At 43.4% G+C, this 24,400-nt stretch overlaps 2 long non-coding RNA genes across 8 annotated transcripts in view; one reads left to right on the top strand and one right to left on the bottom strand.

The window, feature by feature from the left end:
- Positions 1–10,242: 10,242 nt before the first annotated feature.
- On the bottom strand, positions 10,243–24,388 carry LOC111095620. Of its 3 annotated transcripts, XR_005358519.1 has the most exons (6): positions 24,317–24,388; positions 21,415–21,619; positions 19,201–19,363; positions 12,234–12,368; positions 11,458–11,785; positions 10,243–10,598 (listed from the first exon to the last, which is right to left on the bottom strand). It is a non-coding gene; the product is annotated as an uncharacterized LOC111095620 (long non-coding RNA). The 3 variants fall into 3 exon arrangements; XR_005358520.1 differs by lacking the exon at positions 11,458–11,785; XR_005358518.1 differs by having other exon boundaries at positions 11,458–12,368.
- LOC111095619 overlaps positions 14,572–24,400 on the top strand; it is a 33,651-nt gene continuing 23,822 nt past the window's right edge. The window contains exon 1 of one of the 5 annotated variants that reach the window (XR_005358514.1): positions 14,572–14,745. This is a non-coding gene — a long non-coding RNA (uncharacterized LOC111095619). Of the gene's footprint in view, positions 14,746–15,523; positions 15,732–24,400 lie in introns of those variants that run through there. The other 4 variants (XR_005358516.1, XR_005358515.1, XR_005358513.1 and 1 more) reach the window with 4 other exon arrangements.

Consider the following 24,400-nt stretch of genomic DNA (forward strand, 5'->3'; position numbering starts at 1 on the left):
CCCTGCCCAGGACCAAAGAAGAGGAGAGCTCTAAATTCCTACCGCTAGTAGGTCCCAAGGGTAGCTCAGGATCAGAGCTTTGTCCCCGGCCCTTCACCCTTCACTCTTCTCCCTTCTCCAGCTCCATACCTTTATTCAGAGTACTAATGGGAGAGAAAAAGGACTTCCTCACATATGCACCCTCCCTCTACTCTTGTAATTCTGTCTACTATTGAGAAAGGGCACAAAACATTTATGAAAGGCCTCTAAAAACAACATTTATTGTCTTATTAGGGACTACATGAAGAGACAAGTTCCCAGGCTGATCCTTCAGCTTTCCTAAGGCCATATGGTCCTAAGGCCTCATGGTTCAAAAGTAGCATGTATCCAGGGTGGGGTAGGGGAGGACAGCATCATTCTGGAGGTCTCCACCACCACAGATCTCCGTCTCTGGGGTGTGTGTCCAGAGCTGGATGGATGTGGCTAAGAGCCAGCCATGGCAGGTAGCTGTCCAGTGTTCTGTAGTACCATGTTCTCTGGGGGCTGTCTGACTCCTTTTGGCTCGTGGATGATGGCTCCTATGCAGACAGATCTAAGTCTGGCTCCAAAGTGTTCTGGGTTCCAGATGAGTGGCTGTGTTGAGGGCAGGTGTGGCTCAGTAGCCCACACAGACTAGAAAGTAGTTCCCAGTTGAAATATATACTGTCCCACCAGGGCTCCCCCAGCTTAGGGTAGAAAGGGAGAGGCCATGGCCCCAAATCTTTTGAGCTCAGAGGCAAAGGCAGTGGGGGTTCTAGCACCACCTCTGCAGATTCCCAAGCCTTCTTCACACAGTGGCAAAAAGGCTGGTCCATGACTTCCACCTCTGAATCTGGAGAAATGGAGTGTCTAGACGGAGAGAAGAGGCAAAGGACTGAGCTTAGCATGGAGCTTTTTTTTTTTCCGAGGACATGATTGCTACGTTTAATTCAATGGTTATACCCAATCCTGTCTTGTAAAACCAAAACACCCCTATCAAAACTACATTGTGATGTGAGTACAGGTTTCTCGTTTTTGATACAGCTCTAGAAAAAAGTTGGCACCAAATGCACATTAAAAGAAGTTTTAAGGCTTAATAAAAATACAGACTAAGGATTCCAAAATGCAGCTTAGAGGTTGAGAACAGGATGCTGAGTTAATGAACCTTCCAAATACAGGCAGTCCCCGGTGTATTGAGCATTTCCCAAATATAAATGGGCTCACAGGAGTAGGAAGTCCTCTCCTGCTTCTCTCAGTGACCAGGCTACCAGGCACCTAAACCCACTTCTACAGCTCGGGGGAGGGAAGGGCGGGGAGAGCAGGAAGGGAGGGCACCCGTCTGTACTGTGCAGAGACTCCTGCTCAGTTCCCCTGTGCCTCCATCCCTACTTCTAGCATGGGACTTCATATACTGTTTGGTCTCTTGTGCAGTCCCAAATTACAGTGCATTAGGTAGGGTGGTGACATTACTTTGAGACAAATTGTTTCAGAAGGCTGAGTCTGATGATGTTAAGTCAAAAGTAGAATCATATTGATCCCAATTCTATAAAGTTGAACTGGTATCAGTGATTAATAGGGTTAAAGTTAAAAACAAGAAAGATCACAAATGGGGTTACTCTGTGTGAAAAACCAGATACATTCTGTGTCCTTTACATATGTGATATTGGATATTCTCATCATCACCTGAAGTTAGAGCACAGGCTTTGCTAGAGTGGAGGTGAAAACCTGGGTCTCCAGAGAGATTTCTGTAGGGGGACTGGTTTGGAGAGGCGGTAAGGACCAAAGTGATTCATCAATTCTCCGGTCTTGATTTGAACTCTCAACTTCCTGCTTTGGTCCTCTACTTCTGGATTCCTAAATGACAACCGAGAGGAGAGAGAGACAAAAGAGCTTTAGATATCAAAAGGTTACATGTTGGGTTCCAATTCTTATTTCAACCTTTACCAAGTGTATATAATTATTAAACTAAGTTGCTCTTTTAAAAGATTTTATTTATTCATGAGACACACAGGCAGAGGGAGAAGCAGGCTCTGTGCAGGGAGCCGGACGCGGGACTTGATCCCAGGTCTCCAGGATCAGGCCGTGGGCCAAAGGCAGGCCCTAAACTGCTCAGCCACCTAGGGATTCCCCTGCCAGTTGCTTTTTTTAAACTGTGAAGGGAGGACAAAAAATACTGATTTCAAAAGGCAGCTGTGAGGATTTAATAAAATATTGGTAAGGTGACAGTTCCTGACACACAACTAATAACCTTTGTAAAGGTATAATCATTATTATTTGATCAAAGATATGAGGGTAGAAGTCCATGGTTCTGTCATGGTTTTTGTGTGTGTGCATGTGTGTTTTTGAGATTCACTTGAGAGAGAGAGAGAAGGAGAGAGAGAGAGAAGGAGAGAGAGAGAGAAAGAGAGAAAGAGAGAGAGAGAGAAAGAGAGAGAGAAAGAGAGACAGAGAGAGAGAGAGACAGAGAAAGAGAGAGAGAGAGAAAGAGAGACAGAGAAAGAGAGAGAGAGAGAGAAAGAGAGACAGAGAAAGAGCAGACATAGGGAGGAGGAGGAGCAGGAGAGAAGCAGCCTCCCCTGAGTGCTGAGCCCAGGTGGGGCTCGATTCCCGCCATCCTGAGACCATGACCTGAGCTGAAATCAAGACTCCTGTGCTTAACCGGCTGAGGCCCTGAGGTGCCCCCAATTATAGTTCTTTATTCCCATAAAACAAATGGAAAACGTGGCTTTTAAGAAACATCTCTCACGTGAGTAATTTTTACATTCTTGGATTCTGGAGTAAAATCCTAGCCACTATACACTATCCTCTGTTCTGCATTTTGCGTGATCCAAGGTTCTTCTTCAAGGTCATCAACCTTGCATCCTCACCCCAGTAGGCATGTGCCCAGAGCCTCCCCCTTGCCAGGTGCTGCGAAAGGCAGTGAAGACCCATCTCCCCTTTCCGGCCTGAAGCAGGTGCAGGAGCTTGCAGCCCCAGGACTTGAGCCTGGAAGGGGTTTGCTCCCTTGGGGACCCGGTCTCTAAAAAGCAATGAGCAGATGGGCTCCCCAGCCAGCCTCCCTTGCAAGGTCTGCGGTGTGCCAGGCCGGCGGGGGCCCAAGCTCGGTCTGGGTGTGGGTGTGGGAGCGCGAGGCGGCCCCGGGGGGCCAGTGGCAGGGCCCCGGGCAGGCGGGGGGGCTGCGGGGCGGTCGTGCACCCAGGGGGATTCCGGCAGCCTGCTCGGGTTGGGCTGTCTCCCATTACCATCCATCGCTTTTTGAGGTCTCCCCCGCCCACTGGGTGCCCGCGCCCTGAGCCCCTCGGCAGCGCCCCGCGCGGCCCCCTCTCCTGCTGCGGGGGAGCTGGGCCCTGGGTGCACCGCCGCCTGGGGCCTTAGCCCGGGGTTCCCTTCCCGGCCCCTCCTTTTCTACGCATTTAGAGTCTTGGGAATTAAATCATCCACTTCGGGTCAGTAATAAGGCAACAGGATTGGCCTTCAGGGGTTTTAGAGATGGTGAGGGAATGTTTTGCAAGGAAATTTTAAACCCCGCCCCCACAGTAACAGTTATTTCACTAATTTATTCGTTTAGCTGTGAAGCACAAGAGCCAAAAAAACCCCTCAGTAAACCGGGAAAATGCAAGTCCCTTGCACCCACCTTTGGTCTTCCAGGTTAAGCCCTGACACGCGTTTCAAATATAAGTCTGCATGGGTTTCACACCTAAGTGTGCTTAGAATAAGACTAGTGGCCCAAGGGAGCAGCATTACCAGCTAATGAAAAGAAACAAGACACTCGCATTAAAAGCCAGCAGGCAGCTACTAGGCATTAGAGAACAAAGTTGAAACCTAACACAAGAATAGAGAGCCAAAGAGAGTGGATTCTAAGTGTTTTCAACACACACACACACACACACACACACACACACGGAAGTAACTGTGTGAAGTGATTGATATGTTAATTTGATTGTGCTAATCATTTCCCATAGATTAAATCATTACGTTGTACATAAAAAATTTTAAGATAAAGAAGAATGGAGCATAGAAAGGAGTTTAAACCAAAGAGAAATTTCCTCCAGATGAAACGTTTCTACCCTGTTCTCCCTCCTATGGCCCAGTACTTTCCAGCAACACCATTAATTATATCTTTCATCCCACTATGCACCCACATAGTCACAATAACAATTCCAACACCATAATGTGATTACCAAAAATCATCATAATTTTTGAGTTCTATAAAGTCTTTGGTCTATCCCACTAGAGAGAAATAATATTACTGTCTTTTAAAGTCACTTGAAATAGTTCCTGGTGTGGTTATAACACACATTTAGGACCTCTGTTGTTCATTTTGGTTTCAATTCTTAAAGAATTATTCTATGCTTTTTTTAAAAATTTTTTTTGTATTTATTTATGATAGTCACACACAGAGAGAGAGAGAGAGAGAGAGAGAGAGAGAGGCAGAGGCACAGGCAGAGGGAGAAGCAGGCTCCATGCACCGGGAGCCCGACGTGGGATTCGATCCCGGGTCTCCAGGATCGCGCCTTGGGCCAAAGGCAGGCGCTAAACCGCTGCGCCACCCAGGGATCCCTATTCTATGTTTTTTAAAGTATTAAAAATTTTCCCAAACCAAATCTACAAATTATATTCAGAGCTTCTATTCAAGCATCCTCCACTCTGTTGTATTCACATAGAGCAGGGTAGGGAGGAAGGGGGAAAAGGAGAGGGGAGGAAGAGGGAGGGGAGAGACTGAGAATATTCATTTCCTTGCTTTTCTTCACTTAATATTTCCAGCACTAGCTTCTCCCTTGGCTGCAATCCTTTCCCCATCTTCAGGATTCCATAAGGGAGTTCTCACTACGTTTTGTTAGCAAAGGACATAATTTGTGATGGAGAATTGAGATTTCTCCCTCCCCACCTGTTTTACTGATTTAGAATGAGAAAATTGGAGGGGTAAAGGCAGAGAGTGGAACGGAAGAAAAGGGACTCCCATTCTAGAATGAGGAACTTAATTTTGATTAATAGTTAAAAGCATCCAGATAGGGACGCCTGGGTGGCTCAGCAGTTGAGCGTCTGCCTGTGGCTCAGGGCATCATCCTGGGGTCCTGGGATCGAGTCCCACATCGGGCTCCTTGTGTGGACCCTGCTTATGTTTCTGCTTCTCTCTCATGAAAAAATAAATAAAATCTTAAAAAAATAAATAAAAGCATCCAGATAAATGGATTCTACTTCTGGTTTCCTACTATTTGATGCAAAGAGATCAGCTCTCTTGATCTCTCAAAATAATAATAAGCAATGAGAGATCAACGGTAGGAAACCAGAAAAGTAGAATCCATTTATCTGGATGCTTTTAACTATTAATCAAAAGTTTCTGAAAAGATGTTTTAGAAAATAGGGAAATATATTTAAAACCTAGGCTAGGGTGTCCATCAAAAGATGAATGGATAAAGAAGCTGTGGTCTATGTATACAAGGGAATACTACTCAGCCATTAGAAACGACAAATACCCACCATTTGCTTCGATGTGGAGGGACCTGGAGGGTATTGTGCTGAGTGAAATAAGTCAATCGGAGAAGGACAAACATCATATGGTCTCATTCATTTGGGGAATATAAAAAATAGTGAAAGGGAATAAAGGGGAAAGGAGAGAAAATGAGTGAAAATATCAGTGAGGGTGATAGAACATGAGAGACTCCTAACTTTGGGAAATGAACAAGGGGTAGTGGAAGGGGAGGTGGGTGAGGGGTTGGGGTGACTGGGTGATGGGCACTGAGCGGGGAATTTGACAGGATGAGCACTGGGTGATATGTTATATGTTGACAAATTGAACTCCAATTAAAAAAAAACCAACCTGGCTAGGGTGGAAGGTAATGATGATTCATAAAGTATGTTTATTATTAATCACTCTACAGATGACTCAACCTAAAACATCTCTACTGAGATTTAAAAAGTTTTCACTGCCTTAAACTCCAACATCATTAAAACCTTGGAGTGCGTTCAGAAATTTCAGACAGCAGGCTGACTGTTGTCTCTGCCCTAGTGTCCTGAAGGCGAGTGTTTCTGACCAGTTCCCAGGAGCATGCAGAGCTCTGCTTATACCTAGATATTATCCACTTCCCAATGCCCAACCGCCACGCTCCAAACACATCTTCATACCTCCCCTGGCAAAGATCTTCCCTTCTCTTCTTTGCGCTGGCAAGTCAGTGCTGCTGCAATCGCCAATAGGTTTGATTTAGTTTGATGTTCATGGAAAGCAGAACAAAAAAAAGCTCTTTCCCCCCTCCTCCTCCCACCCTTCCCTCCCAGCGGAGCCAGAAGTAAGCTAGGATTTATAGTTTAACTTGCTACTTAATGTGTGGTCAGCCGACAGCACTAGCATCACCTGGGAGCTTGCTTCGAAGTGCAGTCTCCCAGGCTCCACCCCAGACCTACTGAATCTGAATCTCATCCGTGGCAGGTGATTTGTGTTCACATTCGAGGTGAGAAACACTCCTCAAGATTGGGTTCTGGGAGTTTGGGAACCAGCTCCTTGTAAGAGGTCTGGGGGATACGGGCTCAATGTGGTCGTCAGATCCTCGATCACAGGCTTTGGAACACAGATGGCACGCTTGCTGCTCAGCCTGGAATCACTGTTCCTGGGAGAGGTCGGGGCTGCTTCCTGCACAACAGCTGCCAAACTGATCCCATGATTCCAAACTAGAGGAAGCAAGAGTCATTTCTTGGTAATCTCTAGGAGGTAACCTCCAGGCAGCTGTGGCCTGAAGTACTGCAGTGCCTCTCTCTCCAAATGTGAGGACAGTTATTTTTGTTATTGGGAATTATTGTGGGACTACTAGTCCATGATACTTTATTACACTAAGTAATATTGTTTGATTCTTGTTGAACTAGAGGTTGAATCCAGAGGCAGTTGGCAAGATCCTTATGAGTGTCTAAAATAGATTTTTTTTTTAGTATGAATGAACATTGAATTTTCTTTTTAAAAATATTTTATTTCCTTGAGAGAGAGAGAGAACTCAGCAGAGGAGGGACAGAGGAAGAAGCAGAGTCCCCGCTGAGCAGAAAAGCCTGGCCAGGACCCTAAGATCATGACCTTAGCCTAAGACAGACCCTTAACCCACTGAGCCATTGAGGTGCTCCTGACTTTTGAATTTTCATCAAATGATTTTTCTATGTCTGTTGAGATGATCATAAGGTTTTTTTCTTTTATTCTTTCAATGCATGGAGTAGCATTCCTCAACCTGTTCCTTGGTGCCCAGTTTGGTCTCCATATTTTTCTTTTTTATGCATATTTCTGGTTTCAGTTTCCTAAAGAGAAGCTGAAGGGACTCCATAAAAATCTGCTTTTTGCTTCTTTTCCTGCTCTATTCTTGCCAGGACCAGCACCCCCACCTTACATATGCTTTATAGTACAAATAGTGTATGTCTTCCTTGTCAGGGACAAGGAGTTGAATGATTTCTTTAGAACCTTCCAGCACAACAGATAACACCTAAGGAGGACCAGGCAAGAAAGAGCAGATGGAGCCAATATGTGTGTATTCTAGATTACTGGCACTAGGCTTCTTAACACAGGACCCCCTGGCTCCAAGGAATAAATGACTCAAGGAGGACACCTGGACTCCCGTCCTTGTTCTAACTGGTTCCTAAATGCCTGAAGGACACGTATATCAGACCACAATCCTCTATAAGTACCCCAGACCCCAAGCAAAGGGGAACTGTCTCTCCTTTCTGTGCTGAGTCTCCTAGATACTGTCTGTACCTGTACTCTCTTTACACCTTCCACAAACTCTGCTCTCACTCCTGCTGGCTCAAGTTTGATTTCTATCCTGTGCGAAGCCAAGGATCCTCTTGGCTAGTCTTGCAGGGACCCCCTCTGGTCCTCAGACTCAACCAGCCTATATCACTATTACTTTGTTTAGAATATTTGTATTACTGTTCATAACTGAGATTGGCCAGTTTTCCTTTTTTGCTATATCTTTTTCAGGGTTTGTATCAAAGTTACTATAGCTTCACAAAATGAGGAGGGAAATGTTCTCTTTCTCCGCTCTCTGGAAGTTTGTGCAAGTATACAGTTATTTCTTCCTTTAAAAAGCTGGCTTCTCAGAGGGATGATGTTGAAGTCAATCAGTCCTGGTAAACCGCCAGACTTGGTTGGACTCCAGCCCCAGATCTTGCCAGGGTAGGGGTGGATACATTCTGAACCATGAATGTCAACATGGCTAAATCTGTAATGTGAAGAGATATCCAGAACCATGGTCTTGTAATATACTTTGTGACTTAAATAGAATCATCGCACAGTGAATTCAAATTATTTTTTTCAGTGACCTTGTTTTTTTTTTTCTAACAACAAGAATCAGTCACAATGTAATTTCACTGATACAAAGAAACAAACTCAAATTTATCATAAAATTTTGAAGGTATTATACCTGGAAATATAATACAATTTAATATTTATTGTTTTCCTGAATAGTTTGTTTTTTTCATAATCATAACATTAAAAAGTAATGATTTTTAAAACCAAGCCCCATAAACCTCTCCCTAATCTTCTTCATTTTAGCCTAGGTGCCAAATATTTTCTTCATTGTGTGCCAGGATATAAAAACACTGAGAAGTGTTGTGTGAGGTTATACTACAACTTAGTTACAAACTATATTTCTATTACATATTTTTCAAAACTGCTCATATAATTGTAACTTTTCTGACTTAGGAAAACAACTGCCTCATCCATTTCCATTTTTATGAAAAAAGGGAATCTCTGCAAGGATGAATGTGTGTTTACAACTAGTAATGCTTTCTGTGGTCACTGCACTATTACTGAGTACAAACTATTATGTGACTTTAAACCACAGAAGCATTTAAAAAATACTGGAATTAGTAATTTTAAGAGACTTTACTGCTGGCTAGAAGTCCCAGTCAATGTTTAGCTATCCTACCACACCTCTGGTGGCTCCAGGTGCTGAGATATGCAGCCCGACGAGAAGAGCTGAAATAATCAAGACAAATTTGAAACATTTCCTCTGAACTCAGATAAAGTCAGAAGGAGCATGTGAGTCCTAACTGGGCCACAGATTCACCAGAACATTTCCTCCCTCTTTCTCATTCCTTTTCATTGGTCCCATATTTACCCTCTCTAGGACATTTTCTGCCTACTCTTGCCAGGTGACTCCTTTCCTCAGTGCAATTTCTTCTTTTTAAAAAAGATTTTATTTATTTATTTGAGAGGGAGGGAGAGAGAGAGCGAGAGCACTGGAGTGAGCACGGGAGCATGGGGGGAGGGTAGAGGGTAAAGTAGACCCTCCATTGAACAGGGAGCCAGACTCTGTTCCATCCCAGGACCCTGAGATCTTGACCTGAGCCCAAGGGAGATGCTTAACTGACTGAACCACCCAGGTGCCCCCCAGTGCAATTTCTTCTTAACAACTAAAGAATAGTCAATAACGTAAGCAAGGAGGTCTCCACTTCATCTCCTCTGGAACTGCAAGTGGAAGAGCCCCCAAATAGGCAGGTGGTTAATCTAGTAAGTCAGGCAGAAAAAGCTGGTGGAGACACAGGGGAGTGAAATGGTGTGATTGTTGCTTTTGGAGGCTGGTTTCCTATAGTCCTTAAGCTCTGAAGTAACATCTTAAGAATTTTTTTTAAAGCCTTCCTTCCCCAGTAGCACTCTTCTACAGAGAATTGTAGCCCAGCTCTTCACTTTGGAATCCCCAGCTCTCCCTGAAAAGCTCCCCATCATTTCTTCCCTCCAATCCTCACACTGTGTCACATGCTGGCCAGAAGCCACATCATCCCACAAAGATGGCATTGGAGGACTCTGGCGGGCAGGAAAGGTAGAGAAACAGGACAGTTTAGAGAGTCTTTTAGAAAACTAGCAAAATTTGCTCTATATCTGTGAAAAAATTTTATTCACTGCTGTCATATTTCTATAGCACATCCAGTGAATGTTAGCACTGCAGGGATACAATTCTGTATGTCTTCCACTCAAGCAAGAAATTTCTCTGTCTAAGCTTATATATATATATATATATATTATCTTCATTTGTATCTAACAGCTTCTGCTAACAAGTCAAAAACAAATGTTCACCATCATTTGTCTACGATTTATTTATCAATCAACTGAGGGTCAGAGATGAAAAATTCAGTTCTCCAATCATGAATATATTTTTTAAAGATTTTATTTATTGATGAGAAACGCACAGAAAAAGGCAGAGACATAAGCAGTGGGAGAAGCAGACTCCCTGTGGGGAGCCTGATGTGGAACTCAATCCCAGGACCTGAGATCATGCCCTAAGCTGAAAGCAGATGCTCAACCACTGAGCCACCCAGCCATCCCTCTAATCACGAATATTTATATCCACTCATACACACATACTTATACATCATATTCCACGCACTGAGCTATGCAGTGGAAAACAATGGAGAATGATACAGATATGGTTCTATACTTGTCAACCACCATCCCTCGTAATTCAACTGACTCTGGAGAGGGACTGCGATGCTTTCTCAATGTATTTTTTTCTGGCAGCTCCATTGGTAGGAGAAGATGATGTTCCATAGATTCTTGGTATATACTACATCTCTTGGCTCATCCTTCACTATCTTATTCTTTAAGCATCAAATCAAGTCCTGGAAGGGACCTAGGGGTACATGGGGAACAAAAATAAAATTATGTTGTTAGGGCTGAGGTTTAAGTGATTAGGAACCTACCTGTGGCAGTTTATTGTCCTCTATCGAGCAGGTGCAAGAGTGAGCTGAGAAGCAAGAGCAAGTTGAGAGCTGGGGTCAGCACTGGTTACTCACCCCTGGTCATCCCAACATCCTGGGGGAAGGAGGGCAAGGAGGAGGCTTAATTAAGCCCAGTTAAGTTAGATGGGGCTGGAGTGGGGGAAGCAATAAAGGACTGGGGTTGTCTTGGCTCCCAGCCTGTCACCAATCTTAGGTAGCTTGAGAACAGAGGAAGAGAAGCTAATCTGGCAGGGGAGTTAGAGGGGCCTCTAGGAGAACTAGCGTAGAAAGCAGTGGTAGAGAAGGATAAAGGAGGTTGGGGAGCATTTACACAGGAAGAAATGAGACTTGGGAATCATATTTCTCTAGAACTTGCTGGAGCTACAGTCATCTGAGGGAGTTTCTGAGCTTCTAGGAACACTGGTGCCCAGGCACCATGCTTACAGATTTAGTCACTGGTTGGTGGGACGCCTGAGCACTGGTTTTGGCTGCAAAGCTCCACAGGGGGTTCTAACATGTAGCCAAAGTTGAGATCAAATAGCATCACCAGAACTGGAGCTCATTGGAAACCCAGAATCTTTAGCCCCAGATCTACTGCGTTACAATCTGCATTTTAACGAGATCCCTAAGTGATTTGTATCTCCACTGAGTTTGATAAACACTGGGCAAAAGGAAAGAGGTCTGAAGGCAATTGGGAACTGGCTCGAGGTGGGGCTGGGTGTGCCTCCCCCTCAGGTTTAGCCTGTCTTCCCTTTTTCATGAATGACTGACCCCTCTGTGCTCCCCCTTTGTCATCTTCTGCGGCCTGTCAGGCTGGAACAGCTCAGGATCTGGAGGTTTGTTCAAGGAAAGCTGTGAAAGCTGCTCCAATGGATCCAGTGGCAGGGGGGAGAGGCTTGAGGCCACAGAGGACCTGAGCGGCTGATGCCTCGGGAAGCTCCCAGGAGGCCGAGGCCCATGGCCACGGGGACATGCTGCTTGTCTTCCCCACAGAACCTCCCTGAAGCTCCCACTCCGAGGAATGTGGCTGGCGGGGTGAGTGCTCTTGGCCACAGCTGTCCAGTCCAGATGCCGGCAGTTCCTTCAGGTTGTGTAAGCCCTGGTGATTGCCAGGGAAGAAAGAAAGTGAGGAAGGGGAAGACTAAGCAAGGCGATGGGATGCTGTTGTGCTGTCTGTGCCTTTACCGAGCACCGGCAAGGGTGACGTGGCTCAGGACTGGCAAGGAGAAACCATGCCTCAGATAGTTTGCTGAAGAAAGAAAGGAGAAGTAGCTTATTTGCCTGGCTCCCTGAAGTTTCCATTTTTCCCTGGTCCAATTTTACCTTCAGGGGAGCTGACTCTTGCACTTTGGATTGCTTCATCCTGGCTTCCAGGCTTTTCAGGATGTTGGATCCCATACTTGGTGGGCCAGTGTTTCACCCACAACCCAGAGAGGCATGGCAACCAAGAAGAGGGAAAGTGGGGGGTAGTTGGGGGTATCTAAGAAGATGCATAAGTCTGTGTTTTAAAACTTTACCCTTTTCCCCCCACTTAGATCCACTCCTACCTTCCCAATATCTGCAGTTCCCAAACCACAATATGGGGCTTCCCCTTTCTTCCTTGGGAACAAAAGTGTCCTCACTCTTTGCCTGTAAGGAGAAGTTCAGGTCCAACCTTCTTCAAGGCAGGTAATCATGATCTCCTGGAAGAGGAAGGCAAGAATAAAAACTAGGAACATTCTCCACTTCCTGGCTGGTCTCAAGGCAGCTCTTCATGCTGCCACCAGGTGGAGCCATTGCATCCTCTTATTTTTTCCAGGAGGCTGACTCTTCAGCAAATACTCATTTTGTGATGTCTTTCGTAAGTTAATGGGAGCCACTGAGACATTTTAGGCAGAAGAAGGGCATGCACAAAATCAAAAAAAAAAAAAATCTAAGGAGGATGGATTGAAGGAGGCCATAGCAGAAATAAGGAAAATTGTTAGGGATTTATTGAAATACTCCAGGTAATAGGTTACCGTAAATTTGAATTTGGGCTGTAGTAGTGGGAATAGAGAAGAGGCCACAGGAGAATATAGCACATAAAATAGTTAGGCCTTGGTGATGAACTGATATAACTTGATATAATTGGGTGTATATCTACCATCTTAATATGTTTTCTATTTGGCCCATAAATTTAGTTCTATTTCTCCTCCTTTTTTATCTATTGGAATATCTAAACATTTTTATCCTTCCAATGTTTTCTTCTATTGACCTATTGGTTATACATTATTCTACTACTCTTTTAGTGTTTATGTAAGGGATAAAAATATTCAAATTAGACTTAGTCTAATAGATATTGATTTTGTCAATTGGTTTTCCTTTTTATTAGCATCAATGGCTGGATCATCTGTGGGTTTAGTTCTATTATCTTTTTTCCCCCACTTAATTATGGACTTGGCTTGTTACGTATCATCTTGTTGTATCCAGGAAACATTAAAAAAAGATAGGTGGAGCCTCCATATGATGTGATCTTCCACCAGAGAGGGTTCCCTCTCTCTTCTCTTAGGCGGATAGAATGAGGACGTAACAGGGTTTGAGGAAGGTTGAGGCTGGGTTGCAATCTGTCTTTGCTGTACTTTCACAGGAAGGGCCATTTTGTCCTTTCGTTGAGGACCATGCTAATCTCTGTCATCAGCCCTAGAGAACTGAGGACACCTGCTCTGTTCTTTAGAAGTTCTCATCCTTGCTCTAGCGCCTCCTGCTCTCTGCTGCTCCTATCAAGTATCTGGAGAGAGGGAGTGGCCATGGGCTTGAGACTGGCCTTCTCTGCTCATGGGTCTTATTTCCTGAAAGGGGTAAAACACTCTGCCTTCTAGAAGCTTTCTGGATAGCTCTTCAGCCTCTCATAGAGCCCCAGCACTTAGCAAATGTCACCTAGGGAGGAAAGGTTATGTACTTGAGGCACATCAAGTTTTCCATTTGTTATTTTTGTCCTAGTCTCCTGTAGAATTAGCCTGGGCCAAGGTCAAGCCTGTTGTCTCCACTCAGGACTGACAAATCCCTGTAGGGTATGTGTGTATGCTGGGAGATTGGTGACTGATACTGTCAGCACATCTCAGATCAGTTCTCCTTTCCCCAGAATCTTAGCTCATCTGGTTTTCTCCAAGTCCCTTTTCCTGTTTGTCCTTTGTTACTGAGCTGTTCTGACAGTGGCCACCTGACTGCTGCTTCTAGTTCCTGTTATTCTCTGAAAAGCATATGTGATATCTTGGCTTTTGGCCAACATTCAGAGACTGATTTAAAGCACATTTCACTGGAAATCCCCAAGTGAAATTTCAGTGAAAGGAGAATATTTTTGAAAATCAGAGGGAGGGCAGCCCCAGTGGCGCAGCGGTTTGGCGCCGCCTGCAGCCTGGGGTGTGATCCTGGAGACCCGGAATCGAGTCCCACATCAGGCTCCCTGCGTGGATCCTGCTTCTCCCTAAGCCTGTGTCTCTGCCTCTCTCTCTCTGTGTCTATGAATAAATAAATAAAATCTTAAAAAAAAAAAGAAAATCAGAGGGAGAGATGAGTTTGTGACTTGTTTCTTGGGAGTTCATTTCTCTCTGGATCTACCTTCAGAGTCCCCACCTGCACTAATACTTATTGTGCACATCATACTAGGTGCCGGGCTCACTTCTAGGTGCTGGGCATGTAGAATTTAACAATTCAAAATCTCTCAGCCCATGGAGAACTTATATTTTCTAGCAGGGGAGGAGGAACAATAAACAAATACATGTATCAGATAATGTCAGGAAAAGTAAGAAGGGGTATAAAAACATGTGAATAGGATGGAGAGTAAGAAGACAGACGTGTAGTGATTTTAGATAGAGGAGTCAGGACAAGTCTCTCTGGGAATGTGACAGTTGAGCAGAGATTGGAACTATGGGAGACTGTGTATGTCTAGGGAGAAGAATGTTCTAGGCAAACAGGCCAACCAACATAAGAGCATAAGAGTGAACTTGGCTCATCCTAGGAAAAGCAAGCAGGTCATCTTGGTCAAACTGAATAAGGCAAAGAGTGAAAGGAGATAAAGCTGAAGAACTAAGCAAGAGCCAGGTATTCTAGACCTTATAGGACTTGATAAGGAGTTTGAGTTTATTCAAAATGTTACAAGAAGCCACTGAAGCAGGGGTGAGATAAGATCTAACTTCTGCTTTAGAAAGAGCATTCTTTCTATCTGAAGAGCTGACCACCGAGGAGTGAAAAAGGAATCAGGAGTATGGGTGTAAAACCATTGTCATAATGTAGGTAGACGAGGATGGTTTCTTTGGTCTAGATGATAGCAGTGGAAGTGGGGAAGTGTGATGGATTTGAAATAAATTTTGAAGGTAGAGCGAATGGAAATTTCTGATGAATTAGATGTTGGGTATAAAAAAAGTAAAGGTCTCATATTTTGATTCTGAACAACTTGTTGGAGTATTTGGGCCATTTATTGAAATGAGTAAGGCTGGAGGGGGCACTGATCAGGGTGAGGGTTTCACCAAACACAGACAGCTGGAGACATGAGGTGGGAATTCAGGGTCGGATTCAGATGTGGGTATGAGATTCTTCTGTATCTAGATGTCTGTAAAGCCTGGTTGCTACCGATCCAGGATAGTTGGAGACAACGATATGAAGAAAGACTCGGAGTCTCACTGAATTTTAATCTGGGGGACAGGGGTACCGAGACTCAGACTCAAAATGGACTTGGACCCCGAGGCTTTGTCTCCTCCAGTTTTTATTAAGAGAGCTAGCAGATTGGCTATAGGAATGATTAACTTTGGGAAGCAGAGAAAAACATGTTTACTTCAAAAGGTAAAAGAATAATAGGCTATTGACTCAAGAAGGGGGGAGTGGAGGAGCCATATCTGAACAATGTAGTCAAGAATCAGTGTGTGGACTCAGGACCTCCTGTGTCCCCAGTGTGCTGAGGACTATGAGATTCAGTTCTCAGACACACTCTGCAGCTGGTTCCTCACACCTGGTTCTGAGTGAGACCATCTAAGGGGAGGGAGGTTCATAGGAGGATTGAAGACTGAGCCCTGAGATGCTGGAAGAAGAAGGTGGGTATCTGAACAAGATCAAGTTCAAGGGAATGGTAGGGGTGACCACTTAATCAGTGTGGGTTGAAACCACAATGAGAAGTAAGAAAGTGGGGATGTAAGTATAGACAACTCTATTTAGAAGGTTTGTGGTAAGGAAAAGTTGAGAAAAGCAGCAGCAGTTGGAGGGGATGAGGGGCCTAGAGAGGGATCTTTGCCTGCTTACAATGAGAGGTATTGCAGCGTGGTTCCAGGTTCAGAGCTCAGGACTGGTTGGATAGAGCTTGCTCCTTGCTCCCGGCAGGGGGCACTCGGAGGAGACTTTTGCCTGAAAATATCCCTTGGCTAGAAGGGATGAAGCCCATTGGCTGGGGCGGCATAAACAACGCTGCTGGGTGTCTTGCGGGGAGCAGATCTCCATTTTGTCCTGAAGCTTCATAGTGAATTTTTAATTTAAAAAAATATTTATTTATTCATGAGACAGAGAGAAAGAGAGAGAGAGAGAAAGAGAGAGAGAGAGGCAGAGGCACATGCAAGGAGCCCAACGTGGGACTCGATCCCAGGTCTCCAGGATCACGCCCTGGGCTGAAAGCAGGCACTAAATCGCTGAGCCACCCGGGCTGCCCCATAGTGAATTTTTAAATGACATTGTTTTAAAATAATCTCTACACCCAATGTGGGGCTCAAACCCAAAACCCCAAGATCAAGAGTCACATGTTCCACCAACTGAGCCAGCCAGGTGCCCTTCATTGTGAACTTCTAATTGGGTAGTAGTCAGCAACCACACATGTGTTATCCCCCAGTTATTGGTGAAATTGGGTCTAAGCAGCTGATGTGTGGTTTTGAAGTCTACAGACTATGACAGGGCAAGGTGAGTACAGGGGCAAAGGGCACATTCATGTCTCTCTCAAGAGAGGAAAACAAAGAAGGACCTACTGGTGCTATTCTCTCCATCTCTTTCCCCTCTCTGCCTTGTTTTTGAAGATGATGTAGAAGCAGGCCCTCTGTACCCTCATCATACGTGAAAAGTTGACATGGACTGATCTTCTGTGAGGTCATGAGAATCCCACCAGAGAGTATGATTAAAGCACTCGAATGAGAATAGAACATCCCAGTTATCTTGTGTCATTGTGGAAATTGTATTAAACTACAATCATGGGCAACCTGGGTGGCTCAGTGGTTTGGCACCGTCTTTGGCCCAGGGCGAGATCCTGGAGACCTGGGATCGAGTCCCATGTTGGGCTCCCTGCATGGAGCCTGCTTCTCCCTCTGCCTGTGTCTCTGCCTCTCTCTCTCTGTCTGTCTCTCATGAATAAATAAATAAAATCTTAAACACCTACAATCATAGTGTGACCTTGATTGAGTGTGTTATCTTTGGACCTAAGTTTTGTCACCTACAAAATGAGAGTTTGGGCAGGATAAGACAGTATCTAAAGTCCCATTTGCTTAACAGTTTCTAGCTCTATGATGTCTAAATTTTGAAGTTGTAGTGTGATAGAGCTGGGGTTCTCAACCTTGGCTGCACAGTAGAATTATCCAGAGGATGGATATTTATTTATTTATTTATTTATTTATTTATTTATTTATTTAAAAGATTTTCTTTCTTTATTCATGAGAGAGACACACACACAGAGGCAGAGACACAGGCAGAGGGAGAAGCAGGCTCCATGCAGGGCCCAATGTGAGACTCGATCCCAAGACTCCAGGATCACATCCTGGGCTAAAGGCAGGCACTTAACCGTTGAGCCACCCAGGCAACCCTCCAGAGGATCTTTAAAATTTCCTGAGGCCACAATGCAGGTGTCATATCCTCTGTTCATAAAGCACTCCCAGCTGATTGCAACATGCAGGCGCTGAGGCTGAGAAGCACGGCATGAGAGCCTGGCTTCTCTCAGTGTGTTCACGAGCCAACATAGGCATCCCTTGGTTGCTAATTAGACACAGGGACCCACTGAATTAGAATTTACATTTTAGCAAGATTCTCAGGGGACTCCCTAGCAAAGCAAAGTTGAGGAGGTTGTTTAGAGCTCTGCTGACATCTACTGGAGACCGCGAATTTGGAGTTCCCTAAAATGAGTTTTAAAATCAAATTGCAGTATCAGGTTGTCACGGTAGGAAGTCTAATTTGTGAAGAACCAGCTTTGTGAATCCCAAGAACAATGTCTAAGGGGAATGGCCATGCATTTCTCAAGAGTAAAGAGAGAATACAAGAAACATGCTAAACATACTCTGTTTATTAGAAAACAAAAATGAAAATCGCTGATGATAGCACTTCTGTACGTGTATGCCAAGATTTAGCTTTATGCAATGCAGACTTTCTTGTCAGTTTAATTTCTGGTATTAAAGAGCACCAGAATTAGAAATAATTCGAGTGTTCCCTAGTAGGGGAATGGTTAAATAATTACATCCACTCAATGGATTTTCAAACAGATACAATGAGGATTTGGATACATGAAAGAAGACTTATGTCAATAGTTAGCAAAAAAAAAAAAAAAAGGTACACACTTGTATACAATCTGATGACAGTTTTACAACAATAAAAGACAAGCCCAGGGGTGCCTGACTCAGTAAGGTGGAGCATGGAACTCTTGATCTCTGGCTTGTGAGTTTGAGCCCCATGTTAGGCGTAGAGATTACTTAAAAAAATCTTAAGAAAAAACCCAAAACAACAAAGAATGAGCCCAAAACTATGAGAGAAGATGGGAATGATTTGCATCTAAGTGTTACTAGTGGTTATCCATGAGTAGTAGATACCTTTCTATTATTTTCAAAATATTTCTATAATAAATATAGTCTCTTATAATTTAAACCATCCCTCCAAACAACCCAGAATTTGTATGTTAAAAAACCCTCCTGTCTTCATGAACTGTCCACAGCACACTTACTACAACATTTTAGTCTCCTACCAGTATCCTCAAGTTTCATGGAAATCTGATTGAGGGACACACAATCATGCAGCATGATGGCCCCTGATAATGTGTACAGCTCGCCTACGTGGCTCGATGAGACTGTGTCCCAGTTTGCATTCTCAGCAGATCAAATTCCACCTCAGTGATGCAAAGCAATGGATGTCTTGTGTACGTGATTCCCTCTGAAGCAGGCACAGTAATGACTGCTCACGTGTACAGGCATAATTGCTGTTGAGGAAATATAATTAAAAAGAAAATCGCCCAAGCTGGTGAAGGGGTTCAGGACAGCACCTCTACCCTACATGTGCCACTTTGGAATGTGGGTCATTTTGACCAAAGGGATTCAAGTCCCTGCGGGCTCAAGAGAAACTTTTGCCCATCACTTAATTACACAGAAGAATCTAAATTGGGGATCTTACCCAGAGGAAGGGCTATCAACAGAGATAAATTTTAGTGACTCATCTGTATGGTAGGGCAAACATCTCGTTACTAAACATCTCTTATTGCCCTGTGAGGTGCATCCCTTTCCTCTGAAGTCCCAGACCTTTACCCTTTTCTGTAGTTCAGGATGACATACATACCTTGTTTTCCTGACCGTCTTTGGAATTTCCATGTCTATGTGGATTCCCTTTGTGTTCACTATTTGATCTCCTGTTGGTCTGCCTCGTGTCTATTTGATTCTTAGTTGGGCTGGAAGGACCTTTGAGGGGACACGAATTCTCGCTCCATGATGCTAGAAAATCTCTCCACAAAAATAGGAGAGAAAAAAACCCATTAAACCAGAATTCAGTAAGCATCACAAGCAATCCAAGGGATTGGAAAGACAGAAAGAAATCTCCTCTTTTATATAGTTAAGAGGATACAGCCCTTTAGATGTGCTGTCTAGATAATAACTAGTCCTGAAGTAAGAGGATTTAGCTCCATTTGTCTGTCATATGCAGTCCACCCTAAATTCACCTGGTAATTGGGATAACCACCTGCCTTAGCTCATTGGCTTTATTTACCCAGAGGAGAAACACACTTCTGTCTTTGTGACAGGAGTTTTACCATTTAAAGTGAGGCATGCACCCAAGTTGGGCTTCTACTTTTCTAGAGATCATGGCTCTAATTCCCTCATGTTTACATTTCTCAAAAGACATTCCTGGGGCCTAAGGCCAACTGTGGGGGCTGGGATCCAGCCTAGGCCTGACCTCGGGACCTGGAATTCCCTGAGGGAATTTGCTCCTTCTGAATTTGTGGAATTAGTGGGACCTTAAAAGTTGACTCTAGATCTAGGAGAGGCAGACTGCAAGATTTCTGTTCCTCCGTCAGTGCTGGAACCTAAAAGGAGACACAAGCACATTCCGAAGGAGCTGTCAGCACTGTTTGTCAGCTGTAAACTCAGTTAAAAACATGCAGCTGTGGGTGGTTTCCTGTGCAATGCGTACCTTAACCTGGCCTTAGGAGTGAATGGCCTTCACAGTTGAAGAGGCCTCGCCTCAATTCAGAAACACCTATTGCTACTGCCAGTGGAAGCTGAAACCATCAAAGGCCTCATGGTTGCTGTTGAGAGGCCTCTTCCCTCTGATTATGTCTCTGAGCCCAATTCTCTACATTTCCCATCTGAGTGACCAGAAGCTGCTAATTTCTTATCTACTTGAGCCTCCGCTGCAGCTTCCTTTCACTAAAGTTGTATAGATTTGATCTGTCCAGGGCTCGCCCCCCCCCCCCCCCCCCAAATCCTTCAGTCCCTGATGATGTAGCCCACTTGGCTCCTTCTGTGCATACATGTTTGCCCGAGGCAATCTGATATATCCTCAGGAATTTTAGGATCCCTAGGCCATGGTGCATGGCAGAGCACCATTTTGACCTGGCAGCTGGTTCTGCTCAGACATCATACCCGGGTCCTCTTACCAGCCTTCTGTTTTGTTCCTGAATCTAACTAAGCCCCTATTTCATACCAGGTCAGCATCTTGCCCAACCAAGTGCCTTTGGCTGAACGACTACATTTATAATCTACCTGGGATTCTATTTGCTCTAAAATCTAGCCTCCCACTTTACAGTTACTTGGTTGCCCTTGAACCACCGTGCTGAATCCAAGCTCCTTTCCTTGGTGCTGAGAGCCCCGACACTCCTCCCGGGTCCTCTGCAGAGGCCTCTTCCCAATCCTAGTTGGCTAGTTGCTCTAGCCTGTCAGGAGTCCACTTCTCCTTTTGCCATTCTCTATATTTTTTCCATTCTATTGGCCCTTCCATCTATCCCTTCCCAGTGAGGACACTGACTGAGCTTGGCAGTGGGAATGGAGTGTTGTGTTAAAGGTTAATGGTCTATTTCAGGATGAAATGCAACCCTGAAACCCTGGTTGAGACTTGGGTAATATCTTTCTTTAGAATCAATATGATAATTAGTGACTAACAATTGTACTTTTAAGAAATGTACTCATTACCCAAATGATACCTAGTCATTATAAAATTAGAAATTATGTTTAGAAGGAACAGAAATATCCACTTATAATCTACTCAGCTGGGCTCAGTAGTTTCCAGTGCTATCCGTTCATCATTATACGGAGATATTGTTAAGAGTACATGTTTCTGGTCTCTAATACAGAACTGCTGAGTTAAAGTTTCCAAGTGTAAGGCCTGAGAATCTGTGTTTTAATTTGTTTTAAAGATTTTAATTTATTTGAGAGAGAGCGAGCGCACAAGACGGGGAGAGAGGAGGAGGGAGAGGGAGAAGCAGGTTCCCCACTGAACAGGATGCCAAACATGGGGCTTGAAAACTCAAGCTAGGGTGTCTGGTACCTTTACCACCTTTACCTTTATTTGGAAGTTAAGGACCTTCTCTCTTTTAATGACTCAGGGAAGAGAAGTTCCAGGGCTTGTCCTCATTAGCCTGTATTTTACGTTGTGCCAAGGGATCCAGGTACTTAGATTTGATCAGATTCACTTCTTTGACATACATGGGTTGGAGTCAGCACCACTTAAAACACATGCAATTGTTTCTCTCTGAGAAGGGGAAGTTCTATTAGCAGAAGGAGGGGAAGGACATTTGCTGATCAGACGAAAACCACAGAGACGCAACACACACTGCACAGATGGATCTGCTTCCCACTATTTTCACTTAATATTGCATACTCATCACATTTCATGCCATCAAGTATTCTTTGAAAATCTGATATTTTATTGCCACATAGTGTTCTACTTTATATGAACACTGTATTGGTAATCTATTGCTGCATTACAAATTACCTCAAAATTTAGCAGTTTAAAACAACAAAAAAATTAGAAGTCTAGCAGGAACCTCAATAACACACCTTTATGTGAACTCTTCCACCTTTCCTATCTCACCAAGCTCACTTGCTCGTGCTTCCTGGGATAACGTCTCCAATAAACTCCTTGCACCAAGTGCTTAACTCGGGGTCTGATTTCAAGGAAATACTAAATAAATCAGTTTGGTTCTAAAATTACATAGCAATCATTCTGTTGAACTAAACTGGTGAAGTTCCAGAAAAGATCAAGGATTCTTTGCTATCCTATGAAGTACATGGGACATGGTATATATAACCCGTCTTATTGTGCTTTTGGGTTAAAGAAACATCATTTCCTTATTTCCTTTACTAAACACATTACAACAAGCTATGTTAATAGATACTAATAGAAACCACTGCCTCCCAGATAGTTTTCTAAGCTATATATTTCAAAGGATCACAATAGTTTCTCCTCCAGAAAAAAGAGAATAGTTAAGATCCACGATCTGTGGCATCTTCTCTCCTGGGGAACCAAGGCTTCTAGCTCCTATGGAAGGTCAAGGCCACTAAGCAATGGGATGTCTCCATTTTAAGCAGGAAGAGCTTACACTGACCACACCATCTTTGGTCCAGATGTGGAACACACCAAAGCTACTATTCAGGACAATTTTCAACTTCGTAATGTGTCAGTTCTAATACAGTACAAAAAACAGTCTAAAGTCCTGTGGGTTGGCCATGTACCAACCCCCAGCACTTTATGCACAATCCATTGCTAGGTACATGGCTTCAAGTCAAATCTAAATCACTTTGGGTTTATGGGAGGAAGAGAGGTAAGGCATCTGCTCCATAATGTCCTTTGTCCTTTCTGTACATAGTTTTACAAGTTATGTGTATGCCTTACTTTATGCAATGGAAATCTAAATGAAAAAGTTCTGAGCAAATCATATTACTGTTTAAAATCACTATACTTGGCGGGGGGGTGCCTGGGTGGCTCAGAGGTTGAGCGTCTGCTTTCAGCTCAGGGCGGGATCCCAGAGTCCTGGAATCGAGTCCCACACAGGTCTCTCTGCATGGAGCCTGCTTCTTCCTCTGCCTATGTCTCTGCCTCTCTTATGAGTAAATAAATAAAATCTTAAAAAAATAATAAAAAAAAATCACTATACTTGGGATGCCTGGGTGGCACAGTGGTTGAGCAACTGCCTTGGGCACAAGGCGTGATCCAAGAGTCCCGGGATCGAGTTCCGCATCAGGCTCTGCCTCACTCTCTCTATGTCTCTCATGAATAAATAAATCCTTAAAAAATAATAAATAAAATCACTATACTTAACTCTAAACTCATCAAGTTATATATGCTAATTATGTATAGCTTTATGTATGTAAATTTTTTGGAAATAAAATCACTATAAAAATGGAGGAGGAAGAAGGTGTTTATTTACTCATGAGGAGATGGGATAGCTTTAGATTTAGACTTTATTCTCATTAAAATTTTCAACATTCCAAGTCCAAAGCCAGTCTTTGGTTCAGCTGTCTGTCAAAACCTTTGTGTCAGAACTTAACTGAAAACACATTCCCAAGGGAATGACAGGGAATTGACAAAACTATATAAACTTGCTGTGACTCGGTATATATTAAAAAGTTAAGATGAATGTATAAAAAGACACTAATATTTAAACACTGAATATTTTAGTGAGGTAAAAAATACTTCTATCATGTAAGTAACCAGTCTAATTTATGTTTGGATTTTTCACATAGTGGATTTTCTGCTGAATCACAAATTATCTGTATTACTAAAATGAATTGACATAATTTTAGCTAAAGGAAAACAAAACAAAACAAAAAAAACCCCACCAAACAGAAAAACCTTAGGAATCTGGTAAATATTTGTACCATTAGGGTAGGCAAATGAAAATAAGAGGTTTTTTTTTTTTTTTTTGAGATACAATTTTTTAAGAGTCCCCATGACTAATTTATTTATATTTTCAATTACATAAATAAATGAATTTGGCATATTTTTATTTGCCAAAATACAATTAACTTGAATATATGAGATATTTGTATCATAACATGAACTAAAAAATTCAAATGGATGTGATGGAATACCAAGAAATGGCTTGTTTAAAAAAAAAAAAACAAAGAAATGGCTTGTTTGTATGAGCATAGTAAAATTCAACATAATCATATTAGCCTAACTTATATTCTAAATATTTATATATCTATTTTATTGAAGTATATTTGACATTGAAATACAATTGTAAAGAAATTTCTCAGACTCCATTACTACTCCATCTGGGTATCTGAAGTCCCTAGATTAAGAGCCCCCTGTTTAGGTCATTCTTCTATTTCTTGGAAGTCTGTCTGGGATAGTTGGTGAGAATCAAGCGGAGGGCCCTGGTAATCCAGAATTATCTTCCTTCTAATGCTGGACTATCTGGTAACCTAAAGATCATAAAACCATCTTAGAGGGCCTTGACCTCTGAGAGATGAGTTCATAGCCAAGTCCACAGCCAAGTCCACGCTGGAGGTTACTCTCTTACCAGTGGATTCTGCATGGAAAA

This window comes from Canis lupus, chromosome 4 (genome assembly GCF_011100685.1).
Source record: "Canis lupus familiaris isolate Mischka breed German Shepherd chromosome 4, alternate assembly UU_Cfam_GSD_1.0, whole genome shotgun sequence".
NCBI lineage: Eukaryota > Metazoa > Chordata > Mammalia > Carnivora > Canidae > Canis > Canis lupus.